The sequence below is a fragment of the Mustela nigripes genome, chromosome 14 (assembly GCF_022355385.1).
Source record: "Mustela nigripes isolate SB6536 chromosome 14, MUSNIG.SB6536, whole genome shotgun sequence".
Classification (NCBI taxonomy): domain Eukaryota; kingdom Metazoa; phylum Chordata; class Mammalia; order Carnivora; family Mustelidae; genus Mustela; species Mustela nigripes.
This window is the reverse complement of record NC_081570.1, coordinates 96,787,843-96,803,080: the sequence shown is the minus strand read 5'-3', so window position 1 is coordinate 96,803,080 and position 15,238 is coordinate 96,787,843. Positions and strand designations below refer to the sequence as shown.

General features: G+C 38.8%; 1 long non-coding RNA gene across 1 annotated transcript in view; it reads left to right on the top strand.

Moving 5' to 3' along the window:
- The window catches only part of LOC132001312 (uncharacterized), a 19,380-nt gene extending 6,151 nt beyond the window's left edge, over window positions 1-13,229 (top strand). The window contains exons 2-4 of the long non-coding RNA XR_009399577.1: window positions 5,100-5,232; window positions 11,490-11,540; window positions 13,140-13,229. This is a non-coding gene — a long non-coding RNA (uncharacterized LOC132001312). The remainder of the gene's footprint in view (window positions 1-5,099; window positions 5,233-11,489; window positions 11,541-13,139) is intronic.
- The last annotated feature ends 2,009 nt before the right edge of the window (window positions 13,230-15,238 follow it).

The window sequence follows — 15,238 nt, the reverse complement described above, 5'->3', positions numbered from 1 at the left end:
TTTATTTGAGGGGTGCCTGGGTGGCTCAGTGGGTTAAAGCCTCTGCCTTCAGCTCAGGTCACGATCCCAGGGTTCTGGGATTGAGCCCTGCATCGGGCTCTCTGTTCAGGAGCCTGCTTCCCCCTCTCTCTGTCTCTGCCTGCCTCTCTGCCCACTTGTGATCTGTCTGTCAAATAAATAAATTAAAAAAAAAAGATTTTATTTGAGAGCAAGCGAAAGGGAGAGAGATTATTGGCGGGGAAGAAGCAGACCCACTACTGAGTGGAGACCCCAATGAGGGGCTAGATCCTAGGACCCTGAAATCCTGACCTGAGCTACACGCAGAAGTTTAACTGACTGAGCCACCCAGACACCCCTAACATCTCTGTAATTGAGGCAACTGATGGTTTTCAGCTGTTTCCGCTGCTTAGCACTTTTGAAGTCGTTTTTGTCTGCTTACCTACAAACTTGGTTGTTACTCCTGGTGGAATGACTGGAGAACTGAAACCCAAGGACACTTCAGTCAATCACTGAAGCAACATTTGCACAAGAAAGACGAATCCTTGTTGGCTGAAAACCTTACACTGACACCTTCCTGTAAGTACAACAAAGTGTCAACATCAAAATTTGCAGAATCGATGTCAGAAGGCTAGAAGAAAATCTCAGAAGAAAAGGGAGCCCTGCCTCAGCACTGCTGCACTGCCACTACTAGCCAGCTATCAATCTATCTATTTATAGGCAGTGCAAGTAGGGCAAGGGCAGAGGGAGAGAAAGAGAGAGACAGAATCTCAAGCAGACTCTGAACTGAGCCAGAACCAAGAGTCAGACATTTACCGGACTGAGCCACCAGGCACCCCTGCGAACTCCTTTTTGATGGCAAGAGGTTAATACTGTACTGAAAAACACAGTACATCAACTTTTCAGAATTGAAAAGTGATTCAGAAGACAGACTCTGAATATGAAGACATTTTGGGCTACCTTAGCTGAATTGTTTCCCTTCAATGCAAAGCTTTTATATATGATAAAAAAAATGTTTAAATAAATCTAAAAAAGCCCTTTAATGAGGGCTGAGTGATAAGAAAGTATTGTGCCACAGGTTAATTTGTTTCATTAGTTTTTTTTTCTCAGTGGAATAAAAAATAATGATGAACCCTACAATCTGTGGTGTCTTAGATTCAATGAGAATGGTCATATTATATTTGTATAAGTGCTTCATGGCTTACCTATTAACTCATTTTGGTCATCATAATAACCCTGTAGTATCAGGAGCAGAGTATTAGCCCCAGTTTTATCTATGGGAAAAATAAGACAGATGAAATAACCTACTCAAACAGCCACAGAATCAGCATAAGGGTTCACCCTAATTCAACCCTCTAGAATAAGCCAAAAATCCTTTTTTTCCCTCTAAAATTACAAGGTTGATATCAATCTTAAAAAAAAAAAAAGCAGCTTTGATGAGAATGAATACAGTAGTTCAGGATAAATACTGAATATATCTCCCTTTTGGCAAGGAAAGTGAATTGTTTGTTTTAACAATAATAAATCACTATTACAAACAGCCTAGTAATGCGCCTAGCACATAAAATGTGTTAAATAAGTAATACGGGTTGTGTTACTCAGGATAGTTAAATGCTGGCCGTCCCAGAGGTCAAACCCTGAATCCTTAGTGGCTTAACCAATGAAAGTTTCTATCTCATGCATGTCCTATCTCTAGCACAGGGTGGCAGGCGGTGAAGGCCGTGTGCGGTTCCACTCCACTCAGTAGCCAACGGGACTCAGATTCTCCCGTTATATAGCTATACCATGTGCAGTATGTAACCTCCAAGCTTGCTGTGACAGGGTAAAAAGGGTTAGGGGAGGCATATCAGCTTATAACTTGTTCAGTCTGAAAGTGATACAAATCACTTCGTTCACAGGTCATCAGCCAGAAGTAATCACAGGATCCCAACCTAACTGAAGGGAGGCTAGGAAAAGCAGAGCAGCAACGGACAGCAACAGAATATTTGCTAAGTACTGTCCATACCACAGTAGTCCTATAATTATTTCTTGAGAGCAATAATCTGTTTTATTTACTGATATTCCCAAATATCTAGAATCGTGTCTGGCTTGCAGTGTTCACTAACAATTATTAAATGAGTAAGTCAGTGAATAAATGGAATCTGAAGCTGTTTTTCCTCATTTCAACTATGAATCTGAAAAGCTTTCAGAAAAAACGAAGATATTCAAGTTCAGGTTAACATTTCAGAAACACCTAGTGTTGATAAGAAGACATTTTGATAAGAATTTATTTGAAGTTGGCAAACTCATTCTCAAATGTAATTACAAATATTATAAGAAATCTTTTCTCTGGGAGCTTAATGATTCTTTAAATTGACTAAAATATGAGGAAATACAACACTCGACTCTAAAAGCCAGTTTGGATGGTTAGTTTCATTTAAAAAATGAACACAGACTGCAATCTTCCTAGAAATGATCGCTTAGGGAGTTGGGAACAATTTGCCATCATGATAAGAATTCAGATTGTGGTGATATGAGAAGGCAAACAGCAGTCAGGCATGGGGAAAGCACAATAAGTAGCTGCCTTTTGGCTCTAATTCAACACCCGTTCTTAACATTACCTGCCGCCCTTTTGGCTCTAATTCAACACACCCGTTCCTAACGTTATCTGCATGATAGGACAGCACAAAAAGTTCAATATTTGGTTTTCCCAAAGGAGTCTCAAAGTTATTATAAGATATAATTCATAATTTATTTAACAAATGTTTATTAAGCACCAAATATGTGCAAGCACAATGCTTGGTGCGGGAGATTCAGGTGCAAAAGACTGATACTGAGTCGTACCCCAATGGGACTTTGAGTCTAATAGGGAAAACAGCCACTGAACTATTGTAATAAGCATGACATAGGTTGCAAAAGGGTAAGTCACAGATGCTATGGAGTGAACTGGAAAATTTCTTCGTTTTCAGCAGTACCAACAGGAAGAAAGTAGGGTCTAAGGCAAGATCTCAAGAAACCTATGTTTCGATTTCAATCCAGGGCAGAGGGAGAATTTGGCATGGAAAAGCGAAGGAAAGAATTCCAGATGGAGGGAATAGCTTCTCTTCACAACCCCACTAGGAAATCTCAATAGGATTACATGCTTAATCACATAGCCAGAGAAGTGGTAGAACAAAGTGACTTGTTCAAAGGATTCTGTTTAACAAGCAGCTTAATTAGGACCCTAAGTCATATCCTTTACCGTACAGAGCATGGCACACAATTGTCTCTCTAAGGCAGATTCTTTCCTGACCCAAACATAGCTGACTGAGCCAGTCACTCCCATAGTCCGTCAGGTACATCAATCAGCAATGAACCTGACTGATGTAACAGCTATAAATTTTCAGCCTGTTTCACAGCACACAGGATAAGAACTAAAGAGCCCTAAATGGCTTTTATGCAGGAAGAGGGTGGGGTATAGCGGCAGAGGGGGAAGCTTCCTCAGTGAGAGCCAAGCACTAAAAGCAGCTGCGTGTGACATTTCCATCAACAGCCCTCCCTCCCTCATTGTGTATGAGACACACATCAGATGTTCTGGTTTATGATTTCAGCTTCAGAGTACATACCCTTCGAGGTCCAAGCTCATGTATCTCTTCCTGGCATGGTGCCTGCTCATTAACTGGACTCGAAAGTTCATCTGTGACGGACAACCAAATGCTCAGACTATGGGGATACCTTCCTCCTACCCTCAAGGAGGCCTGGAATCTCATGGTGCCCAGCCTCTGTACTTGCTAGAAAGTGACAAAGCACAGGCTACCAAAAAGAGTCTGTCCAGATGCCAGGACCATATCAGAACACAAGGTCACTTATAGCTGCTGTCTTCCCCTGTTTCTGTAAGCCCAGAGGACATCCATTCTCTTTCCTTTGGAGAACACAGTAGAGGCTAACTCTTGGAAGTCCCAGGTAAGTGCCACTTTATCCATTAGGTAGACCAGACCTTAGGAGAGCAAATGTCTTTGCCTTTCATTTTGTGTTTCCATCCCCAGAGAAATTAAGGTAGAAAAATCTGTTATTTACAGGGGAGATAACAGGAAAGCCCTTATTAGCTTTGATTCTTTGATTCAAGAGCAGTTTCTAAAATGACAGAGATGTCAAGAAATGGTAAATTTGCATACCAATTAATCTCCCAAAATGTAAAAGTTTCTGATATTCTGATCACTTAAAAATGTATTACTATCAAGAGATTACTACCTGAGATTTCTACTAAGTGTTGGTGTTGAAATCTGTTACTTGTTCTAAAAATGCTGGGTCATATAATCTCCGATTACTTTCCCAAATATCTCTGTAAACCACTGTAAAACAAATTTCAGAGGGTTTTCTTTTTAAAGAACAAAATCACAATAATAACAGTAATCTGTTCTAATCTAAATGACAGCAGTCTCTGAGCATCAAGGCTGCTTGTTTTATCACAGGGTGGCCACATTGGCAAGACTTTTTGTCAGAAATCTTTTCATAACCAGACATTAGGCCCAATTTGGAGTGATTTGAAAGACAAATTGGCTTGGGAAGAAGCATGCTAAACTTAGTAGTGAGTGAGTCCACATTATTCTTCAACTGCCACAAGTAATAATGCCTGAAGTAGTAATAAACTTCTTACTTTAGGGCAAAGTAACTTGTGGGAAATTAATTCATTTAGTCTATATTCAAAGAAAATCTATATTCATTGTACTGAATAAGACATGATTGCTGACTTTTAATATATAATTTAGTAGAGACTATTATATACTAGACTGTATGCTCCAAGTCAGGTTTGGGGTCTGTTTCAAGTACCACTTTATATTCAAGTATAGCAGTGTCTGTCTCATGACAGGTACTCAATAAATATTGGTTGGATGTACAAATGTATGACAAGATATGTACATGATGTTCCTTTTCGAATATAAGTGTATACTATATTCTTTGACAAACACATTGTATGTGTTGTATGGGCTATTCTGAAGAAAAGTACAAAGTGTGTATTTTTTTTTCTTGGCAAATGTTAATTCGAAAATAGGAAGAAAAGCTATGCTACCATGTTATTTGACATATCCTTTCTCCTAATGTTTTTTCTCTTTATCCTAAAGTTTTTCCTTTTCTTTTTTCAGACTTAAAAGACCATAGTTGACAAATACTGCTTTATAATACATAAGTAGAAAGGAAGAAAGATGAGATAAAGATTTTAGGAATAAGAAAATCCAAGTATTGTTTGGATTCTAAACACTGTCTTTGTGGTCTTGGGTAAGTTTGGACTTAACTTTTTCATCTGTAAAATAGAGGGAGTTGAGTTAAATTATTTCTAAAACATCCTCCAGTTTCAATTTTCTGTGATTTCATCTGACAAGCAAACTCTCCCTTTTGTCATCCTTGTTGTATGCGGAATGCTCAATTTTTTCAAGTTTGGTTTCTTTTTTTTAAATCACTTACCACCGATGCTTAAAATAAAAAGCTCTCTATATAGAATGTCTGCCTTTTTCTTTTCCCGAAGTAGTCATGGCACCACTTGAAGACTATAAAATATATCCAAATAAAGATAAAAAGAAAATAAATACTTCTCTATAACCCACTACTGAGTTGTAATCTTTTATTACTTCAGTGCCCATATTTTAATGCATATTTATTTATTTAAAAAATAAAATTGTGATCACTTTGTACTTAGTTTTTAAAAAATTAATATATAATTCAATATTTGTTTCAGGGGTACAGGTCTGTGAATCATCAGGCTTACACAATTCACAGCACTCACCATAGCAAACACCCTCCCCAGTGTCCATCACCCAGCCACCCTAATCCTCCCACCCTCCCTTAGTGTTTGGAAACCTGCTTTACCTAATAATATCATAAAGATTTCCTCACATTTTCTAAAGCATAATTTTTCTTCATGCTGCATTTGTAATCAACTATTAAATACTTCAATTTAACTCATCTATTATCGTTAGACATCTAGGTTATTTCTAATCTGTGCTATAAATAACATTGTAGTGAACAAATTTGTATAAGAATAAGTGGTTATTTCCTAAGAACAATTTTTCATAACTAGAGATATTCCTACTAGAAATTTATGAGTGCTGATTTTTCCAGACATCCTGGAGGTTGTATAACAGGTTTTATAATTTAAAGAAATCTTTGTGGGGCACCTGGATGACTCAGTAGTTTGGGTGTGTGCCTTCAGCTTGGGTCATGATCCCTAGGTTCTGGGATCAAGCTCCCTGTCATCAGGCTCCCTGCGAGCAGGGAGCCTGCTTTTCCCTCTCCCCTACCTGCTGCTCCCCTGCTGTGCTCTCACTCTCTCCGTCAGGTAAATAAATAAAATCTTTAAATACTACTAATAATAGTAATAATAAAGAAATCTTTGGCACTATACCATGTGAAAAACCCTTGAGGTCGCAGGCTTTATAATTCAGTATCCATTATTTGAACGTCAATATCCATATCTAATTATTACTGAACATTTTTGTTCTGTTTTGGTCATTTGCATTTCTTTCTGTTGTTCTTGTTGTCTACTTCCATTACTTTATTCATTTTTTGACTTGTTCACTTTTTTTGGAGACACTTCAAGTTCCTCATTATTTTCGATGTTGCCCTGCAGATTCAGGGAGATTCAAAGTTGTTTTTGGAGATCATAATCGCACTATAATTAAGGTCCCAGACCAAAATTTCAATTAATGTCCTTTCTTTTTCTTTCTTTTTTTTTTTTTTTAAAGATGTTTATTTTATTTATTTGAGAGACAGTGAGAGAGAGCATGAGAGGAGAAGGTCAGAGGGAGAAGCAGACTCCCCATGGAGCTGGGAGCCTGATGTGGGACTTGAACCCTCGACTCCAGGATCACGACCTGAGCCGAAGGCAGCTGTTTAACCAGCTGTGCCACCCAGTTGTCCTCTTCTTTTTTTTTCTTTTTACAGTTTTCCTCCTGCCTACCCACAAATCATTTTATGATTTTGTTTTGCTTTTTATTTTTTTAAGATTTTATTTATTTATTTGACAGAGATCACAAGTAGGCAGAGAGGCAGGCAGAGAGAGAGGAGGAAGCAGGCTCCCCTCAGAGCAGACAGCCCGATGTGAGGCTCAATCCCACAACCCTGGGATAATGACCTGAGCCGAAGGCAGAGGCTTTAACCCATGGAGCCACCAGGCGCCCCTTGTTTTGCTTTTTAAATCCCACAGCACTTAGTCATTTTAGGGTGCTATTCTGGAGCACCTTCTCCAACAACATTTTAATAATGAAGTATTTTGAATAAAATACTAAGACTCATTACTTTTATGCACTGAAACATTATCAAATCTTAAAACACTGGCAGGGCAATACTGAATAAACTGGCAGAAAGTTAGCATTCTGCAGGTGTTCAATTTTAAATGTGCAACTTATTACAAAATATGTATCAAAATTATGGCAGCAAAGCAAAAGATTTACATTCATCACATTGGGTTGGGGGACTAGCTAGATAAATAAACAGGCAAACACCTTGGAAGTGGCTACCTTCACCACAACATTAAGAAAAACACAGAACAATGGCTTTCAGTGGCTATAACAATTGTGGTACTCTTTAAAGAGGCTTTAGAAGAAATACTAAGCTAGAGACACAGGAAAGACACAGAACCCCCTTGTGGGCTGACATACTGGCTGAGCAGGTTACTGTAGATAGCTGATCATTCAAAAGAACAACATGTAACTCATTGGCCATGTTCAGAATAACAAAGCACATCTTCATCCAACTTGTCCCTTTACCATTTTCTGAGCCTGCATTTTTAAATTTCTCATGTTTTGGGTTATTTCATGTGTATAACTATTTTTAGAATTTGGGTTTTTTTTAGAAAAGACAAATCTTTGTGATAAATTTGATTTGTTACAAACACCGTTTTTAATGATTTTAAGGATATCACTTTAAGGTTTTTTTGGGGACATCCTGTTTTTTAACAATTTAATATTGAAATGTGTTGGTTGTGATACTGAAATTAATCTAATGTACCAAAAGACAATAAATCTCAGAATCTGTTAAGCGAAAAAAGAGGGACAAAACAGTATATGCCGTATACCATTATATATATATATATTTTTTTTATAAGTGTTTATTTTTATATACATAGAATATATGCAGGCTACAAAGTAACAAAATGCTACTATTAATACTGGCTTACTCTGAGGTGTGGTGAATGGCTAGGTAACAGGGGTACAAGATTTCTTTTTCATTATATATTCCTTGTACCTTAAAAATTTTATTCCATATAAAGGAATTAACAATTTAAAAATAGAATTTAATTAGTGGTGCCTGGGTGGCTTAGTGGGTTGGGTGTCTGCCTTCAGCTCAGGTCATGGTCCCAGGGAGCTGGGATCAAGCCCTGCATCTGGCTCCAGCCCCGCATTGGACTCACTGCTCGGGGGGGAAGCCTACTTCTCCCTCTCCCACTCCCCCTGCTTGTGTTCTCTCTTTCGCTGTTTCTCTATCAAATAAAATCTTTAAAAATAAAATAATAAAAATAGAATGATAAAAATCCTATTACACATAATAGGTATTCAATAAACATGGAATAAAAAATAAATGAATAAATGAATTAAGTAAAATGAATCTTAATGAATCTGAAACTTGCACTAAACTTAAACTTGCATTAAAGCCTTGCAGTGGTATGTGCCCAAACAGTAGCAAACTTTAAGGTTGTAAATGGTCAATATCTTTAAATCTTCAGAAATGACAGAATTGTGACATAGCCAAGAAAAGAGCTTTGGTTGATAGAAGAACAGCATTTTTATAAGTGGTTCTAGGTTAGTCCTTTAGAAATTCCTAAGTAAGTAAAACCAGATTATCCTCCATCCCCCAAATCTGTGAAAGAATTACCAGTCATGGGCAAAAACACCTCTTATGGTCTAGAAGAAAAGCACCAATTCTACTGCTAATGTTAGGTCCCAAACTAGTCTAGTAGCAGTTTTATCAACCTTCCTCTCACTGCTAAACAGTGAAATTTCATAATTGCATGAGATTAAATGGTATTTATCTATATTTTGGGGTGGGGAGAAGGGGATTATGGAGAGGGAGAATCTTTTTTTTTTTTTAAGATTTTATTTATTTATTTGAGAGAGAGAGATCACAAGTAGGCAGAGGCAGACAGAGAGACAGGAGGAGCAGGCTCCCTGCTGAGCAGAGCTCAATCCCAGGACCCCGAGACCATGACCTGAGTTGAAGACAGAGGCCTAACCTACTGAGCCACCCAGGTGCCCCTTGGAGAGGGAAAAATCTTAAGCAGGCTCCATGCCCAGCACAGAGGCTGACATGGGGGCCAATCCCATGACCCCAAGACCAAGGCCTGAGCCAAAATCAAGTCGGAGACTTAACCGACTGAGCCACCCAGGTACCCTTACTAAATGACTTTTTTTTTCTTTATTTATTCGAGATGGAGAGAGAGGAAGCAGACTTCCAACTGAGTAGGGAGCCCAACATGGAGCCTAGATCCCAGGACGCTGGATCATGACCCAAGCCAAAGGCAGATGCTCAGCCAACTAAGCCACCCAGGCACCCCTAAATGGCTTTGTAAAACAGAAATGAAGACTGAATTGGGGAAAAAGCTATTGTCATTTTGTTATATCTCTAAATGGAACCAATTCGTTACCTTTTTTTTTTTTTTAAAGATTTTATTTATTTATTTGACAGAGATCACAAGTAGGCAGAGAGGCAGGTAGAGAGAGAGGGGGAAGCAGGCTCCCTGCGGAGCGGAGAGCCTGATGTGGGGCTCGAGCCCAGGACTCTGGGATCATGACCTGAGCGGAAGGCAGAGGCTTTAACCCACTGAGCCACCCAGGCGCCCCTTCCGTTACTCTTTATTACAAGGAAGTTTCCTATACAGATAGTCCCCAACTTAGGATGATTTGACTTAGAATTTTTTGATTTCACCATGGTATAAAAGTGATACGTTCAGTAGAAACTGTACTTTGAGTTTTGATTTTTCCCACGGCCAGTGATATGCATGCAGTATGTGTCTCTTTTGTGATGCTGGGCAGGCGGAGAGAGCTGTAGCTCCATGTGATCACATGGTAGCCATGTGATCACAAAGGTAAACAACCCGACACTTAAAATCATTCTGTACCTGCAGAGCCATTCTGTTTCTCACTTTCAGTACAGTATTCAATAAACTGCCTGAGATATGCAACACTTTATTACAAAACAGACTTGTGCTAGATGATTTTGTTCAACTACAGGCTAATATAAGTGTTCTGAGCACTTTTAAGGTAAGTTCGGAGTATTAAATGCATTTTTAATCCACTGAGCCACCAAGGCACTCCTTAAATGCATTTTTTAAAAAAGATTTTATTTATTTATTTGACGGAGAGAGGTATCACAAGTAGGCGGAGAGGCAGACATAGAGAGGGGGAAGCAGGCTCCCTGCCCAGCAGAGAGCCCAATGCGGGACTCGATTCCAGGACCCTGAGATCATGACCTGAGCTGTAGGCAGAGGCTTAACCCACTGAGCCACCCAGGCGCCCCGATTTATAATATTTTCAACTTACAATAGGTTTATTGGGATGTAACCTCATCATAAGTCCAGGCAGAACTGTGTCTCCCTACATTTGCAGAGGAAGCTGGTTTTGGTATTTTTCTGAAAAATAGTAAAAGGGAGGGCAAACAGACTTCAAATGAATAGATTTACTGTATCATCTATATCAGTGAAAATAACCAAGAGTTTATACTAAGTGAAAAGTTACTTGAGGCTTTGTTTACTATCTTACGTCCTAAGAGAAGCAAACCAGCAACCTATCGCACTGCACAGTTAGGTCAAGCCTTAGGAACAAGCATGGATCTAAAAAATGACAGTTTATTGGAATCAAAATAATAAGGGGATGACACTGGAATTCTAGTTATTCTTTTTGAGGAGATGAAAGCTGAATTGTGGAATTCACTATAGTACACAGATTCTTAAAGAGTTTTGCCAAAAACTGAAGACAACTGGATAAAAGTAGTTTTATGTTGAGCAGCTAGCTCTATGTAAAATGCTTACAACAGTGTCTGGCACAGGAGATTTGCTATGTAAATGTTAAATGCTATTTATTACCATCCTTATTATGACACTCACCACTTCAAAATAGCTGAAAGTTTTTATCAGCCATATTGTACCTTTATATAATCTGTTGGATACCAAGAGGAGAAACAGTCCCTGTTTGTAAGAAGTTTATAGTGATACATTTTGAAGGAGAATAGAAAGTTAAATTGTTAAAGAAAAAAATATTTATTTCTTTGAGGCAGCATCTTTTGATAGTTTAGCTAGAGTCCTGCATCAAAGGCTGAGAAAAGTTCACAGCTCCTTCATCCCAAACAAGTTAAAAACAGAGACCACTAATATTTAAAATAAAGTGAAACAAGTGTATTGCTTTTCAACAATTCTGGTGTCATAAAATCTATCTAAACCAAACTCCCCCTACATCTTGAATACAAGAATCAAAATTCTCAGGGAAGTAAGGCACTTGAGTGGGAGTCTATATAAATTTTTTTTTTTTTTTTTTTCTCCTGACAAGGGTAGAATGCCAAGAGGAAAAGGCCAGGAGGAAGACTGCCTAGAGACCTGGGTATGTGGAACTGTCCTTAGCCTTCATGTATGTATACCTCCACTTCTGAACACCTTTATTTTTGGATACCTTCCAGTCTATGAAAAGGGGAAGAAAAGACAAGAAAATTAAAAAAAAAAAAATAAAGGGGTGGGGAAGAGGAATAAAAGGAACTGTTCTACAGCTGTACTGGATAATCGAAAGGTGGGAAATGTTCTTCAGTGAATTAAAACTGTCTTACAATCTCTCTGAAAAGGAGAGGGCAAAAATCTTTTTGAAAAGAAAGCCTAATTCCTGGTAGAGATTGTCCTGGAAAGGTTAACTTTCCAAAGGGACAGGAAGGCGCACCAAACTCCAACACATAATTTAAACTTCCCTCCGTCATACAATAGAAAATCTACCCTTGAGACATTAGGCCTTTCTAATCTACCTTAAAATATACCCTGTCTCTCACTTCCCCCCAGCTTTCTCTTCTCAGGTGGAAATTAAGGAGAAATTTAACTTGCTTTGCTAACCTGAGGAAAAGTTTTCTACATGGAGAATGTATAAATTAGATCACAACATGTTTATATGGCTCTCTGATACTGTTGAGATTATTTCTGAATTCTGCAACTTTTGCATTCTTAAGAGTGGACAATACATGGACTTTGGAATACCTGAATTTTAAAATACAAAGACTACATACATGTTTGCCTGAGGTCCTTAATACTTCAAAGGATCCACTAAGAGCTCCTCCCATGGATTGGTAATTTAGGAATATGTTTAAAAAAAGAGAGATCTAGGTCTTCCAGAGGGGAGAGAGCAAGACATGGAGTTTAATTCTCAAACCAATGCTTTTCCCAAAATAATCACATACCCCCATAGAGGAAATAGGAAATGAAACATTACATTCAATTTGGATTTGGAGATGGCCTTCCTAAGCAATTTATTCAAGTACAAACATTAATTATGTAGAAAGAACCTGGTTATAAATAAAATTATGAAACCTTATTAATTCACATTTATCAGTGGGGATCCTAAATTGCATTACGAAGAGTCTGAATTATACAACAGAATTATTAAAACTGCTCCTTTGTTAGTCGATCTGCCTCTCTTTCATCCCCAGGTTGTCAGGTACACGGTTTACTACGTAGAAGGATGAAGTGTTTCTAGGAAGAAGAAATAGCATATACACAACACTGAATGGTCAGGGTTAGGACTTTGAAACAACCCTGCATTTTCCACCTCTTATTATCCTCCTCATCACTGTCTTCCCTATGACCTGAGGATTCTGAACAAAATAAAATGAAAACAGCCTCGCTTTAGCATAGGCTGAGTTAAGCAGACCTAGGTTTAAATCTCAGCTCTAAAGTACTTATAAGCCAAAAATAGTTCGGTGACATATCTATAAGTTTCGGGAGATGGGATTTCCCTAGGTTCTTGGTAGAAAAACGTTGGTTTAGGAGCATGGTTTGCAATGAATGAAGAGTTCTCCCCAATAATTCTTGGAATTCATCTCTATCTCATTCCACTGGATTCTGTAAGTGGGCTTGGTTGCCAACATAACCTGAATCATGTACTCCCATGCTATGGTTGAAGCACATCTCAGCTGTTTCATGCATAATGTGTTCTCATACCTAGGTTGGTCAAAGGAATGACTACTGGACGACAGCGGTTATACAAAATGGAGTTAGAAGGCTTCCAGATTAACTTCACTTTTCACTGGAAACGAGCAAAAAACTGTTTTCTAGCCTGTTTGGATCTGATGGAACATGAGACAAAGGGCAGGGTTTGTATGTAGCTCTCTACTTGGATGGCTACCCCAATGAGTGTTACCTGTTTGCAATCTATGTCTTTGTGCGTCTTGTTAACTTCCTTTGGTATTTAACTTTTCCAGATTCTGGTTCCCACTGATATGGCTATGGCAAGTATACATAAGACAAAATAATGAGGTGTGTGTGCATCATGGCGATGAGGGAGTGGTAAAAACAATGACTGTCTCAAAATGGTGTATTCTGAGCTCGGTGAGATTTACTCCACTTCTGGCCCTGAAGTACGGAGTAGACTAGCAGTCCTGGAGGCTGATAGCATAGTACAAAGGGTATTCCCCTACTATAAGATTTTCCAGTTTCTTTCTTGCTACCAGATTGGTGGTGGTAAACAGGGAAGGTATATTTGTATACCTAGAAGACTTAAAGAGGGCTCTGCCAAAGCAGGATAGAGTTAAAGAGTCTCAGTCCAAGACCACGAGTTTGAAGACACTAGAAAGAAAAGAACTTGTCTATAAGCAGTTGCTTGGAATCTGAAGGCTGTCCATTGCAGAGGATGTAGCTGTTTCAGTCACTGTGGCCAGGGTGACCAAAATGGAACCATGGGCCTGAAATAAAAAAATTGTAAATTGTGGAAGAAGTGGTCAGGAAGTCTACCGGGTCTCTAAACTGTAAATCCTGATCTGCCAAAGGTAACATTAAAAGAAGAATGTCTTAAGAAAAAAAAAAAAAAGAGAATCTCCACAGAGGGAGGAGACTGCCAAATGTTACCAAGACTCCTGTTGTGACATTAAACTCTTCCTTGGGGATGTTACATAAATTATCACTGACACTATGAGGAAGACTAGGGGGTGGGTAGCACTTCACTTAACAACAACAACAACAACAACAACAAACCACCAAAAAACTTTATTTATTTTAGAGAGTGGTGGCCCAGGGGGGTGGGGCAAAGGGAGAGACTCTTCAAACTTCCCGTCAGTGCAGATGCCAAGGTGGGCTGGATCTCACAACCCTGAAATCATGACCTGAGCCAAAACCCAGAGTCAGATGCTTAACCAACTGAGCCACGCAGGTATCCTCCCGTTTTACCTGCTTCTTAAATAGCTTCACAGAATCCAAGCTGGAACAACCAGCTGCTACAATATGTACTTGGCACCCCTGCCCTAACTGCGTGTCCATTCCTCATTTTCTAACCCCCACACAATTTTCTGTCCTTGTTTAATCCACTTTATGCTGATTAGAAACAAAGTATTAGAAGTTTAAAGAATTCTGCTTTCTTTTGTATTACTGAATGACGTATGATGTAGAAATGTCAAGCAAACATGTCCTGTAGTTAGTGCTATAAAGGGAACGGCTTCATGAAGCACATCTGAGACATCTGAACTACTGAGGTCTAGAAGGGTACGGACTCACTTTTACTATACTGCTCTACTCCTTTTATCTTATACTGGGCTGCTTACCTTTTCCTAGTCCTTGAAGATTCTCTGGTTCAAATCTGTGATTCAGATTAAACTTGACTAAAATTCAGGGAACAGCAGAATGCTGCACCAAAAACAGACTTACAAAACAGAGTATTTACCTTCCCTTTTGGTCTGGCTCCTACTAGGCAGCTCTGTGGCAAAGGCCATTTCCTTCATATCAGTAAGGAGGGCCCTCAACATTTTTTAACTCCTCTAAGTTCAAACCCTGAAAAGCTAAACCCACAAGTGCCACTTTCTACCTATTCTATGTTCCAAGTTTTTTGGTGTGAGGACCTTCTTCCTCTATGAATGATTGATAATGAGAATCTCTTATTTAAGGAAAACTCTCCACCCTACCCAACAGAGTATAACCTTATTCTATGGCCATAAAAATAATCCTATCAGAGTACAAGAGGCATAACATCTGAACTCATGGTTTATAGGAAAGGTAAGCTGGAGGGAGAGAGGAGGCTTCACTCTTTTAACACACAGCTCAGAAGGGGGATTGGTA